We start from the raw sequence: 14,175 nt of genomic DNA on the forward strand, positions 1-14,175 counted from the left end.
GCCAGCTAGTGTGTTGCTCTAAGTGAGCAGGTAGATTACTTCAAGGCAAGGCCAAGCTTATTTATATAGCGAGGCATTCAAAGAGCTTTACATAAAACATGAAAAGCATGGAGATAAAGTGCATAAGAAACGCATTGAAGGACATTTAAATGCAATTAAAAACTGTAAAAAATCCAAGAGAATAAAACATAAAAACAAGCCAAAATAGAATGAGACAGGTATAAAATACAAGAATAAAAGTTTCAGTGCAAGAAACGATTTAATAAGTCTTCAGCCTTGATCCAAATAAGTGCGACAGACAGTTTTCCGGGAGTTTATTCCAGAAATATGAAGCATAAACACGCTGCTTCTCCATGTTTGGCTTTGACAGAAAGCAGACCTGTACCAGACGACCTGAGACGTCTGGATGCTCTGTAATGAAGCAGAAGATCAGAAATAAACTATTTGGTGCTTTATAAACCAAAAGTCAATTATTTAACCCACAGGAGGCCAGTGTAAAGATCCATCATCTTTGTCTCAGTGAGGACTCCAGCAGCGGCGCGTTGTATCTGCTGCAACTGTCTAATTGATATTTTAGGGAGACCTGTGAAGACACCGTCACAGGAGTCGAGTCTACAGAAGATGAATTCAAGTTTCTTTTTCCAAATCCTGCTGAGCCATAAGTGCTTTAATCCTTACGTTTTTAAGAAGACAGTAGGCTGACTTTATAACTGTCTTAATGTGTGTTGAAAAAATGGTCTGAGGTAAGATAAGATAAGTTAGAACTTTATTGATCCAGAAGGAAATTCTCAACAAATGACTTTACCAAAATCTCTGGCTTGAGTTGTGGTTTGTGCCATAGCAGATGCAGCAAACAGAGCACACTTAGTTCCTTTTTGGCTACAAAAACAGCTCGCTCAGATTTGTCTTTGTTAAATGAAAGAGATTTCTGAGGCAAATTTTTGCCCGCAGGATCATTAGTGTCTACTCACTCGCTCACTTGCTCGCGCATGAGGAGGGGAGGGGGGTTTACCTCCATGGAGACACTAACAGCGCTTCATTGATCATGGCCCAAAAAATGAACACTGTTGTGACGACGACGGATCTCGATGGAGAGTTTTAGAGGAATATGTGGTCCTCTGGGCTCTTTCTCTCTTCCAGTACTGTGAAATATCTGTTCAGAACAGTGGCCTGAATGTGTATGCAGAGTCACTGCTGGGGCTGGAAGTGGTCATTTTATTCGTGGCAAAAATTTCTCTATTGATTTTCATAAAGCACACCACCTGCCTAATTTACATTCGGTTTGGATCCCTGTGCCGCACCACAATGTGAGCTACCGTGGTTCAGTTTTCCAAACATCAAGACTGGCACGGGGAAAAAGTCTTATGTCAAGAGGAAATACAAATCATTTTTTGACATATGCACAACAATTACAGAATGTCCGATCGCAGGCGCCCTCCAACAATTTTACAAAATAAAATAACTTTATGACACTGAAATGAAATGTTACCTCATTGCTTAAATACGTTTCAGCCCTTAAATTACATCATGGTTATATATATAAGGATGTTTTGATCCTCGTGAATGTAACAGGAATAGAGCTCAAGAGCTTGCTGCTAATGAAATGTTAATCCTTTGAATTACACAGTCTTCTAGCTCATTTAACACCACTGCTGGTGTTTGATGTTTTGCATCAGTGCACACACACCGAACAGGTTTTTTGAGTTGAATATTGTTCCAGTTTTCTACACCTGATTCCACTTGTTTTGTTCTAATGCACCATACGCATGGAACTTGTTGCCATGGCATCGGTGAAAAGGCTGAAGTCGCCCTGTTGTCACAATTTGTTCAAAGACAACCTGAGCCCTCCAAATCCTCTGCTCCTCTGTCTCTCTGCACATTTATTTCTATTATGCCATCTCCTCTACCCTGAAACTAAAACCATTTGTCTCCACAGGGGAGCTGACCACTTCCTTTTAGAAACCGGGACATCTTTTGTAACTGAAAAATGACATCATCTTCACAAAATAAAACAAATGGAAGAAATGTAAAAGCCACATTGTTATAGTTTAAAGATTGTGTTGTCTGAGTACAATAATAACCTCTCATTAATACTATTTGCTCGCTATTGGCCCCCCTTAACGTCTTTTAGGTGATATAATCGCATTGAACACAATCTCAAACAAAAGTTGGACTCCTTCATGGATTTTCCAGACAAGTTGTTCTCGATCCTCCTTTTCCCTGTACTGTAACATCAGAGTTATTGAGTCATTTTCAGAAATTTTCGCCAGAAATGGCGTTCCATATAAGGTCGCCAGACAGGCCAACTTCTGGGTCAGCAATGTTTGTGTATAAGTTTCACAAATGGTGTGTGAAATATGCTCGAGACCCGGGACAATCTGTGGTGTCTGTACACGTATGTGTGTGTGTGTGAGAGCATGAATGTGCACAAACACCAGCGCTTTCACTAATGGGACTATTAAGATCATCCTGAGCCAAACCAGCTTGCACACAAGCAGAGGAAGTAATACCCTTTTTATTTGAAGTGGATTGAGGGAAATGTCGGAAGGTGTTTTGATGGATTGACTATTATCCAAAGCTAGGACAAATCCTAGCTTTTTCTCAGGCTGCAATATCTGACCCACCTTAGTGTTTGGATGCTAAGGTGCTGAAGTAAAGTTGAATATTTTGTCAGTGAAACGTCAAGAGAAATATATGCACAGTTATGGAGAAGATCCCTAATATAATTACCCTTAAAAGTGTTGTTATCACGTATCTATTTATCTTCCAGAGTGAAAAAACCTTCCCACTGAGTAACTATTCTGGGAAAGCCACAGCAGCAACACCTCGTGTTTGGAGTTATAGTTGGAGCTGTTACGGAGGCCCCTTAGCAGGGAGCTTCCCAAAGAATGAAGCTCTGCTGCTGCATCATTATAATCATTCAAAAATAAAAAATGTAAAATAGTTCTCTCTCACATTTCCAATAGAAAGCATGCAATGAAGTAACCTGAGTGGACAAACCAACCAACCAACCAACCAACCAACCAACCAACCAACCAACCAACCAACCTACAAATGAGCATCTAGCTGTCACAGAAGTTGGGCATCATTGGATCGGTTGAATCGCAAAGTGTAATTTCAGCTCATTGTGTTAGGATGTATCATCTGGGAACCATGAATGTCGGTAGGGTTGGGAGGCATGATACGCCACGCCAAAGTAAAAAATGTGTGTCAGCAAATACAGAGCAGCTAGAGGCATCCCAACCAACTCAAGATTTTGTCCGATCTTTTTAAATGAAAGAGGAAAAATGTGGGAAAGTATTTTTTCCATTTTGGTATACTCTCAAATACAAACGAGTGTGATTTTTTTTATAGTGCACTGACTGAAGTAAAGCTGGTGTATATTTGCACCTGTTAACCTAAAAACTTGCAACACTTGAAATTATTGTTTTCAGGAACCACAAAGCTCCATTTTGAAATAATTTTAGTTTAGTTTTTAATTCGAGTGTTGCGTCACGTTGAGGCAGTTACTTGAATTTACAGAAACAATAACTTTAGCATGATATATAACGTTACTGCGACGTTAAATTGCACATACCACGATTGAAGATTTTGGCCTTATCACCCATCCTCATATGTTGGAACCATATGTTTAGCCAATCCATCTTACAGGTGTTGTGATATTTCACAGCAAGCTGGTGACGCCAGGGGAAATATGAGGGAATCAGCAAAGTCAGAATGTCTCGTCCTCTGGGAACCATGAGATAATTCAGTCAGGACCCAACTGATGGGCCGACCAATCTTTCTCATACCTTTTAGCCTTTTGCCAGAAAGGATCTAGCCGCTAAACAACAACTCACCTAAATCATTACTGTCACAGCCAGCTGTTTACTGCTGTCACAGTGAGTGTAACGGAGCTCCTTTTTAACATCTCAGTATAGCTATCACAAAAGTAGTACTATTAGTGCTTGAAGTTGCAGTTATATAAGCAGATGCTCTGTCTTGGTTAAAATATCTGTTTCACAGTTACATCTCTTTGGTACTGATTGGGATCATTCCTCTAGGTAACCAAGATTACATGAGACTGTAACTACTTTTTTCATAACTGCAAGAAAAGACAGGGGGAAAAAGTCGTCCCTATTAGAAGTAGGCAAATTGTTGTATAATGGTGTTTTTTCACCACCATGCACACACAAACTCTTTCTCGCACATACCCACAGGTTTTTAGTTTGCCTGCAGAGTTTGTGGTCACCAGAAGAGTTGTGTTATTTGAGCGAACTGGGGGAAGTGAGAGGAGGGCAACCTCAAGAAACTGTTCTGTTTCTCAGCCCGCTGCAACACGGAAAGGTGTAGCTTTCCTCATACTATCCCTGTTCTCCCAGCACCAACAGGAAAAAGCTTTCATGCTCTCTGCTGCAGAGACGAACCCGGCGTGCTTGCAAAGAGCAGGTCACGTAGCTCGGTATTTAAAAAATAATACCCAGAACTGAAGGGTAATTACTGTGAAATGACTCAGCTCTGCAGTTAAAAAGCACAATAATGACATAAAATCCTCCATCCTTGAATAGATGAACCATTGTGATTTTTGTCAGCCTTCATTCACACCACATCGCACATTATATTTATGTCATTAGCTATAGCTATCTTTTTGATCCTGGCGCATTAATAAAACAGACATCCATTATTCTTGTATCTCCTCTCACTTGACAAGCCTTTTGAATATCACTTTATGGATCTTTTCCTTTCTTGATCGTCACTGACCTCTTTGATTTCCTTTCTCGTCTACACACACGCACAATAGTCTTTTTAATTGTGTTATCTATTCTAACCATCCCAGTGGATATCACATTATAAGCCGTATAGTCATGTCTTATAAGGCATGTAAAGCACACGTGTTGGATCTATTAGTCTTTTGACTATTTGCTATACAACAGACCAAACAGCACAGGGGTTGAGCTTTATTTAGCACTCAGCTGGCCTGTACTTTTTGTAAGTTTAGAGGCATTTGTTTTGGCCCAAAATGAGATTTGAGCTTTACTTTTTTTTTCAGCTCTCTCTCTCTCTCTCTCCCTCTCCTACTCTGATCTAAATATAGATGACTCAAAGACCATGCTTAATTCCAGTAATTCCTGGTTAATTAGGTCATTTCTCTGTGAAAAGTGCATCAGCTATGTTTCCCAGCAGACTGGGAAAACTCCATTCATATGGTGACTGCTTTTTAGCCATACCAGTGGTGTGGCTGTAGGAGGGCAATGTCGCACGGCTGGTCTGCCAGTCCTTTGGCTGGCCTAAAAAGCAGGTTTAGGAATTACAGCCTCATTTAAACTCACCCATAGAGGACTTTTCATCTAGAGTCATCATTCTGGTGAAATGGTCCCAAAAAATGTTTTGGGTCATTTTTCAAATAGCAGTGCTAAGGAGCTAACAGTGTTAACTTGAGAGGGAACAGAAGGTTGGACGTTTCACATTTAGTTCTAGTAAAGACATTTCTGCCCAGGTCACATTTAGGGACAAACATGAGTTTAATGATATCATGTTGTGAAATGAAGCTATCATGAATATTGAGTCTGATTTCGTTCATATTTCCTACCACTGCAGAAAATGATTTAAAGCTACAGTTTAGTTTTAAAGGACACACTCCTCTCTCTTTTTATCTATGGCAGAAGTCTGTGTGCGATGTCCCGTCTAAACAGCACCATGTCGGTGGTCAAGCTGCAGCGTGCACAATCCCTGTTGTTTTTGGTCAGTGTTGTTTCCCATGACTCTTGAGATGAGCCAGAGGAAGCCTAATGTGATTTCCACACAGTTCCCAGGCCCCAAGATCCCCCCCCCCCCCCAAACACAGGCCATCACACAGTCACACGCACACACTCACACACACACACACACTTGTAAATCAGGGACAAGTTTGTGTGTGCGTCTGTTTGCGTTACTAACATTAAAAGAGATAAATGGCTTGAACATCCTTTGCTCTTTGATACACACATGCTCCCTCTGAGTTGTCATCCACACACACACACACACACACACACACACACACACACACACACACACACACACACACACACACACACACACACACACACACTCACACACACATTGGCCAGCAGGGCTCTCAGACTAAGGGACAGCTGCATCTTGTCCAGTTGAGAGGCCCACTGCATAAAACACGGACCAACTTCCACTTTGCCTCATACACTCACACTTCAGGTCACTTGCTTTCAGCGGAACCTTTGAACTCCCTAACGATGATGTCCACTTAACTCAGAGCTCTCTTGAAAGAGGGAACGTAACACCAGCACCATAGGCTGCTGGTGTTATTTTTGGGGCTTTAATGAGATGCTCTGCTGGAGTTGGTGGATAAAAGAATATTGTAGACTTTTACCTTGCTAAACTTATTAGACAGATAATGTGACCTGGGATAAATCCATATTTACCAGTGTTCCACAACTTTTTTTTATTACCATAGCATTTTCGGTTTTGTCCCTGGCTACACAAGGGTTGTTTTAATATTTGAATAGAAAACGTTTAGGTTTTCTTTATTGTATATTCCAGCAAAGCAGCAAATAGCTGCAACAAGAACATCAATTTATATTTGTCTGTTGATCAACCAATCGAATAATCGACAAATGGTTTTAGCTCTAGAACTTGATTATCAGTACAATCATGCTTGTTCCAAACCGATTTTAATAATACTTAATATTTCTTTTTGAATTAATGTCACAAGCGATAGGGTTTCTCCAAAGTTGACAAAAACTGTGTGACACACAGGAAGCGGTTGGCCAGTAAAAAATAAAAATGTCATGGCTGCTGCTGTGAGCTACTCCATGAATCTAGTTGGGACTGACATTTGATAGGCGCGCTCCATCTGTCCATCCCCTGCATGCCAGTAGACAGTCATCAATATGCAGAGACAACGGCTCTATTTCTGTATGAATGTTATTGATGCGTGTGGAGGAGTGTGTGTTCGTGTGCTTGTAAGCCGGGTCTGTGTGTGTGGAGTCTGTACGTATCAGGAATAGTGAGCAGAGGACCAGAGCGTGACTCATAGGGGAGGTAGTGGTGATGTGTCTTTCTCTCGCTCGACTCCCAACCTGCTGCGTCCTGATAAGAGAGAGACTGACACAGTGGGCTCTGGTTAATCCTCTCCCTGCATCGCGCCTGCCGACCTCCATAAAGACGAGTAGATGGCACCAACTGGTCCTTCCTTTTCTTCTGGCTTCTGTTTATAGCGTCTGAATCACTGAAGGATGGAGTGGGTTGTAATGCTGTTGAGTAACTCTTGAGACACTTTGGGCGTGCAAAAAGATTTCTTTGTTATACAACCTCCCCAGCTTTAAATGGGATTAAGTAGATATCGAATGCTCTAATCACAGTCAACCTGCTGTTTAATTATATGAAGGCAGATGTTCTGATGTATTTGGAATTAAAAGATGTCCTGCACCTATTCGAATACATTGCGGATGCACAATTTCTTCCATTAAACAATTATATTTCTAATTCTTTGCCTTTTTTTTTCTCTGGCATCAACTACTTTTATGCCACTCTAGCAGAGCTCCTCAACTAATGACGTCCCCCCAAAAATCACCACTTTCAGCATAAAAAAAACCCCAACTGCCTAGGGCTCTGACAACTTGGACTAATTCCTTCAATATATCATGTTGTCTAACCAGGAAGGTCAAACATTGGTGATGCAAAACAAGTGTGACGAGAGAGATGGAGGAGGACAGTGGGCAATGCATCCACACCGTCTCTCTCTCTCTCTCGATTCTAAATCTAAACTTTTCTATGTCTTGGCATCGCCATTACTGAGTTCAGTATTGCCAGAGCAAGTTGTTTAAGGTTTCACAATGTAAGAATCCCATTTTAAAAATGATTTCAATGTGATTTTTGTCATCTCTTCCTCTCGGTCAGGGGTATAGGTATAATATGTTCTGGTTATAGGAGTTTAGAGGTGAATTTCTTCCCCGTGGACAATCTCATTTTGGTCGATAGCTATAGTCAAGCTGTCAAACGTTCCTCAAACTTGTAGTCGTTATTTATCAATATTGTACTTTACTTTGCTATCACGGTCCAATGAGAGATGAGGAATGATTTTCTTTTTTCATTGAGATGAAAAAACGCCTCCATAATCTGCAAAAATCACATCACATATATCACAGCGTTAGCCCATATAAACATATTTACTCATTTGTATGCCTATAAACAAATGAATACTGTCTGTGTATCACCTCCGCTCAGTCTCAGCACTGGGACAGCACAGCAACAACACAAAACAAACAGCCCCATCTGTGAACGCATAGCTAATAATAATGAACGTCGATGCCTAGTAAATACTGTTGGATTAACTTTACCTTATTTTGTCGGCTATTTAGGATTTTTGTGGTGAAGCTTTACCTTATTTAAAAAGAAAAAATTTTGGATGTTAATTCCCATGGAAATGGTCGTAACTTTTATGGTCAGCCTTTAATGTTTTTTCTTCCCTATAAATTATTTCCGACTTAATTGACATCATATGTGTTTTTGTTTCTTTTCCTTATAATTAGAACCGGTCTTATTACACAACAAGAAGACGCTCTCGTCATTTGTTTTTTGGCATGTGCTCTGATGCATTGGATTAGCCTGTTCAGCGAGGTGTGTTGGCTCGCCTGCCTCCTGTACTGCGGTTACATAACACTAGAGGAGGAGACTTGCTTTTAAACAACCATGTCTGCTCATTTCAGTGAGCTGTAAATTAACCCTACTGTACTGATATAAACAGATTGTAAAGCTATGAGAACAGCTGCTGTTTGTAGAAGACTCCCCGACTAGAGCTGAGTAAAGCAGCGTGTCGTCACAAGTCGTGTCAGTGGACTGTGTTGAACAGTGCATCTTGTTAGACAAGGTTCCCTACAGTATGTGGGTTTATCCATGGCTGCACGTTTACATGGTGTGTGTGTGTGTGTGTGTGTGTGTGGGGGGGGGGGGGGGGGTGTATCTGGATGTCCTCTCCACTCTCTCTATCTCTCTTCTCAGGACAGTGCATTGTTATATTGGTAACCATATGGTATGTGGGAGATGAATACACTTCCCTGTCTGCCTGCCAGGTTTCTGCTGATTCCTGTATGTGTCGTAATTGGCAGTACACTTGTAATTATGCAACATCACATTCTAAGCATCATTATTGCGGTCACCGCGTGCTGCATCTGTCCTCTTTTCCTGACACCTACTAACTTGTTGACATCCTCACCAGACTTTCTCCTCAGAAATGACATTCCTTGAAGTGAGTTTCTACACAGCCAATTGTCCAATTTTGTTTGTATCCAAATAGACAAGCAGCTGTGACAGATGAGGCATTGTCCACATACTTGTCTGCATGGAGGATTATATCAGTGTATGGGCCGGAGCTTATTCATCTCTTCCCTAAACTGGAATATCTTTATCAAGGAACTTGATTGTGCGCAACGTAGACAGAACTACACACAGGAACATAATTACCGTATCGTCTGTGTTGACATCACAGCAGAAAAAGTGGCAACGGCGCCATGATAGATTCTCATAGAGAGTTCCTCTTTAAAAACTTTCTGCTGTTGTTGTCTCATCGCCTGTTCATGGACTTGAGCACCTCTAACTCTAAAAGAACACAGGATATGCAGGGAAACCACCAAGTGCATTTGAACGCAAATTTTAAAAGCTAATATTCCAGAAGCTTTGGTCACAGTGTGCTACTTAAAAAAAAAATAACAGTTTGGATCAAGTTAAAACTACTCACGTCTTGCCTGTATGACTAATAATTGGGACTCAACAATACAGCTTTTGTACATGGAAGGGTGACTAATAGGGTAAACAAATTTTGAAAATGTCTCAAGTATTGAGGGAAAACCCTGCAGCCACTAAACGGGATACAATGTAATCGATTGATGCAATTACCCACAGTCAATGTACGTCCGCTAAAAGTGGTTTTTTGACCACTAAGGGGCTGAGATTGTTGTTACAATTGTCTGTAGACAATATTTCAGATAGAACAACCAATTTTAGATCGACCCTTTCTTTTTGTCATTGTGTCTCACTAAGTCTTGCTCAAGGAGAAGTCTCGCAATTTCGCAATCAATATGCACAGGTGGGGTTAATTATAGGTGAGCACAACCACCACCACAAATTCATCGCAGCAGGGGGATCCCCAATTGTTCCAGGCACAGAGTCCCGTGATAGATTCTACATTGTAGAATACTTAAAATATGAAGAAAGAACAAGAAAACTAATTATAATATAAGAAACAAGTAAATCAAATCAACCCTTTGGAAATGATTGTATTAGGTAAGTTTAAAAAATAAACCTTCATTAGAGAGATTTATTCTATTACCACCTGTAGGGTTCTTTAATAATGTTGTGAGACACTTAAACTAACAATCTTAGCCTGTCAGCAGCAAAAACAATCATTTTTAGTGGATGTGAGTCGACGGTGAGGAGTTGCCCCGAGCGATTACATTGCAGCCCATTTAGCAGCTGCCGGTTACAGTGTTCTCCCTCAACACTGGACCAATTTAAAAATGATTGTACCCCATTATTCACTGAGACACTAAAAACATGGGAATATAGGGTTCAGGTTGAAAAATACAGAAGTTTTCCTTTAAGCTAAGCCTTTTATAAACTCATCCAGCAGTGTTTTTCTCAAAATATTGCTTCAAATTCATTGTGATGAATAATGAAACACCAATGCCATCCACTGTCATCTGGGATCGTAGGGGTCACATCATGTGTGGATGTGTGCATGCCACTGTGCTGTCACTAATTTGTTGGATAAGACACTCAAACCTCATTAAGAGCTCTGCCCCCTCCCCTCCCCCGACAGCTGATTATCCGCTTGCTAATCTGTCGTTATGCAACACCTCCAGCCCAGCTGCCCAGATTAACATGACGGCTCTCTGATGGAGGTTCAGCCTTCGGTTTTTAAGTCTCCCTGCCCAATGACCATTTTGACTCTTGTACTTAATCGCCGTGAGCATACATTTGTCATCTCTCTGTATTGCTTGTTTTGGGGTAATTATTTCAGGAATTTCAGTCTGTTGTTTCGTACTTGACCCTGTTCTGCTCTCAGCTGAAGACAATAATGGAGTTATTTAGAAGTGAGCTTCTAACAGTGACACAGTGTGGGGAGAGTTTCCTTTCCCAAAGGAACGACTTCTAAAGGGTTTGCCTTGGAAAGAGAAGTTGTTTTCTCTTCCGCCCATGCAGTTGCTTCCTGAGTCATCAGGAGGAAGGAATTCCCTCTAGTGCTAACCCACCCTACATCCTAACGCACACACTCGCGCACACACACACAGAGTGTCTAAAAGTAGTGAAAAGGCTCTTTCTAAAGGTTAGATGAGGTGGTCCTTTAGTACCCAGCTGCCAAACCTGAAGGTCTGAAAGTGAATCCAATGCTTAAGTGCCTTAAAATTGTATTGTTTCTAATGGCCAGCAGGGGGCCACTCCTCCAGTTCCAAAAAGGAGTCTGATTGAATAGAAGTCTATGAGAAAATGACTCTACTCCTCTCTTGATTTATTCCCCCAGTAAACATTGTAAACATGAGTTTATGATCTCAATCTCTAGTTTCAAGTCTTCAATACAGCATGATGTTCATTTAGTAAATGATGGTCCATTTAGAGTCAAATAGACCATAAAGCAGGGTATGCTTTAGGGCGGGGCTACCTTGTGATTGACAGGTTGCTGCCACGGCGCTGTCCAGTCTAGGAGTTGTCTGTGTTTTCGTCTTTGAATTTAAACCGTTTAAAAGTTTGTTTTCAGTTCATGAAACTTAATTGTAAACTTTCTGGTCGCCTAAAAAATTGTTTCATTGTTCGGTTGTACTTAGCTCCTCTCTCTCTCGTGTCACTTCTGGTTCCAAAAAAACCAGATGGTGACTGCCAAAATGCCGAACTTGAGGCTTCAAAACTGAAGTCCAAAATCCAATGGGTGACGTCAAGGCGGCTACGTCCACTTCATCAATACAGTCTATGGTAGGACCAAATCTTTGTGAGTTTTTTTTCCGAAATGTCACATCTGATAGTCATGCCCACTTTCCACAGTGATTGACCAGGTATGCACGGGGTCTTGTCTCTAGTCCATGTCTCTATTTAACATAATTGTCCCTCATTTATTTCCTTCATATGAGTTGTTTTATGAGCCTCTGTGTTGCATGGCTTTTAGTGTGACTTTGTATCAGCTGTCTAGGGACTACTGATGGAAAATAGCCCTTTTGCTAACTCTGGTGCATTTAAAGGAATGTTTTATTAATGTGCACTGTCCCTACCAAATAAACCAATAAAATAAATAATAAAAATAAAGCATGCAGTGCAGAAGTGTGACCTGTAAATGCAATAATGTGTCCGCCGTTCTGCTCTTTCTTCTTATTTATCTCTGTAGCAACTAATAATTCCACTTTATCATCCCCCAACCCTTGATTATGATGACAAGCATCTCAGCCCAGCTTCAAATGCAGCCCATATAAAACAGCATACACTGATACATCTTGACTTTTTCAACATGGTGGACCATGCCTCTCCCAAGCTTTATTTTATAAACGATGTATTCACCTTTAGGCTTCACGGGTCAGCCCACTAATTCCCCAAACTCGGGCTTTGGTCTAAATAATTTATCCCTTAACCAATTTACCCACCTGGCCGACTCTCATTTCAGTGTCTTACATCATCTAATCTCTTTGTGCTTTGCTGTTCTCTTCACTCTTGCCTCTGCTTTACTCCCCAGACATGTCTTTACAGTCATATATAAATATATATATAGCTACAGGCTTTATTAAATGACTTTTCCCTGCACTGTGTTGATTCTTTCTGCCCAATGTTGCTTTTCATCTCGTGTCTCTATCCATGTGCCTCTCACGCCGTACATACCCTTACTAAGAACAGTCCGGTGGGGGGGAGGGGGGCAGCCCCACCCTAGTCTGAGCCCCATGGCGCCCCATTCAACTGGCCAGCAGATGCTATTCATATGAACGTAATCAGCCCAAAGCTCTTCGCTCCCAGCTCGGGTCAGCGGAGGAAGGGGGTAAGGAGGCAGTTTGGCCGGCCGTGAAATGGTTTATCTCCCCACTCTGCACACCCTCTGTCTTTGTCCAGTACCCAAGCTCCGCTCCAGATAAACTTCACACAATACACAGCACATTTCTTCCACAGATTAATACAGAGTTGTTGTATGTTAATGAACACATGCGTGCACCAAGATGGTCCTCGCTCCGATTTAACAAAAACTTTAATAAAAATGATTTATAGATTAAAAAAACACAAAAGACGCAATGTGTTAATGGAACAAAAGCTGCAACACTACCAGTATCACAATATTTACTGTTGCAATCAACAATGCAATTTGTTAATTGGATACATTTTCTTGCTGCGAGAAAACATTCTAAATATCCCTCCAGGTAATCTGATGTTGCACCTTTTCATGTAGATGGAAATCCTGTAATCAGTTTATCTCTTATGTACAGTAACTGACACATTAGCTATATTCAAATTGGAATAGTCTAAAAATAGAAGGTTATAACCATCATTGTATTTGTTAAAGGAATAGTTAGAATTTTTCGACAGAGCCAGGCTAACTGTTTCCAGCGCTCGAAATTAAAGATGTCTCATTGTCCCTGGGACTACAATAATGGACCTGGGACACAAAGATGCAGTGTCTGGGACAATTCTGGGACAGTAGAGACATTTTTGTGTTTACAGAGTGAAGCCACAGGAGTGAAAGGTGAAAAAAAACCCAGATGTGTTGTTGAAGCTGCTGTATGTCCATTACTTTGGTGGATGCAAAGTTTAACCCACGGTAACATACATATTGCAACCTACAGGATATAAATACCGCTGCATGTGTACTTTTCTTTATCAGAACTAACAGTTACCTCAAGCAGTTTATTATAAATACCGCTGCATGTGTACTTTTTTTTTTATCAGGACTAACAGTTACCTCAAGCAGTTTATTATAAATAGCTTAATGAAACTACATTTATTATGCAGCGTCAAAGTTAATTTGAGATGTTGGTTTTTCATACCATATGACAGTGGTAATAATCTTCTCCCTGGCAAGATAGAAATACTTTTATTTCCAAAAATGTCAAGCTGTTGCTTTAATTTACTTGTGAATTATTCACCCACAGCAGAATCTTGCAGCCTCAAGTCTACTTGAGTAGCAGTCTGTTACTGTGTGAAGACAGTTTCTGACATCTT

At 40.8% G+C, this 14,175-nt stretch overlaps 1 protein-coding gene across 3 annotated transcripts in view; it reads left to right on the plus strand.

Annotated features, from left to right (window-relative positions):
* Window positions 1-14,175, plus strand: part of LOC129109326 (neurocalcin-delta A) — a 63,749-nt gene that overhangs the window by 11,525 nt on the left and 38,049 nt on the right. The window contains exon 1 of one of the 3 annotated variants that reach the window (XM_054621360.1): window positions 11,908-11,958. The exons of the other annotated variants lie outside the window; for them this stretch is intronic. The gene's annotated coding sequence lies outside the window, so the exon portion shown is untranslated. Of the gene's footprint in view, window positions 1-11,907; window positions 11,959-14,175 lie in introns of those variants that run through there. 3 annotated transcript variants of the gene reach the window in all.

Source organism: Anoplopoma fimbria, chromosome 20 (assembly GCF_027596085.1).
Source record: "Anoplopoma fimbria isolate UVic2021 breed Golden Eagle Sablefish chromosome 20, Afim_UVic_2022, whole genome shotgun sequence".
NCBI lineage: Eukaryota > Metazoa > Chordata > Actinopteri > Perciformes > Anoplopomatidae > Anoplopoma > Anoplopoma fimbria.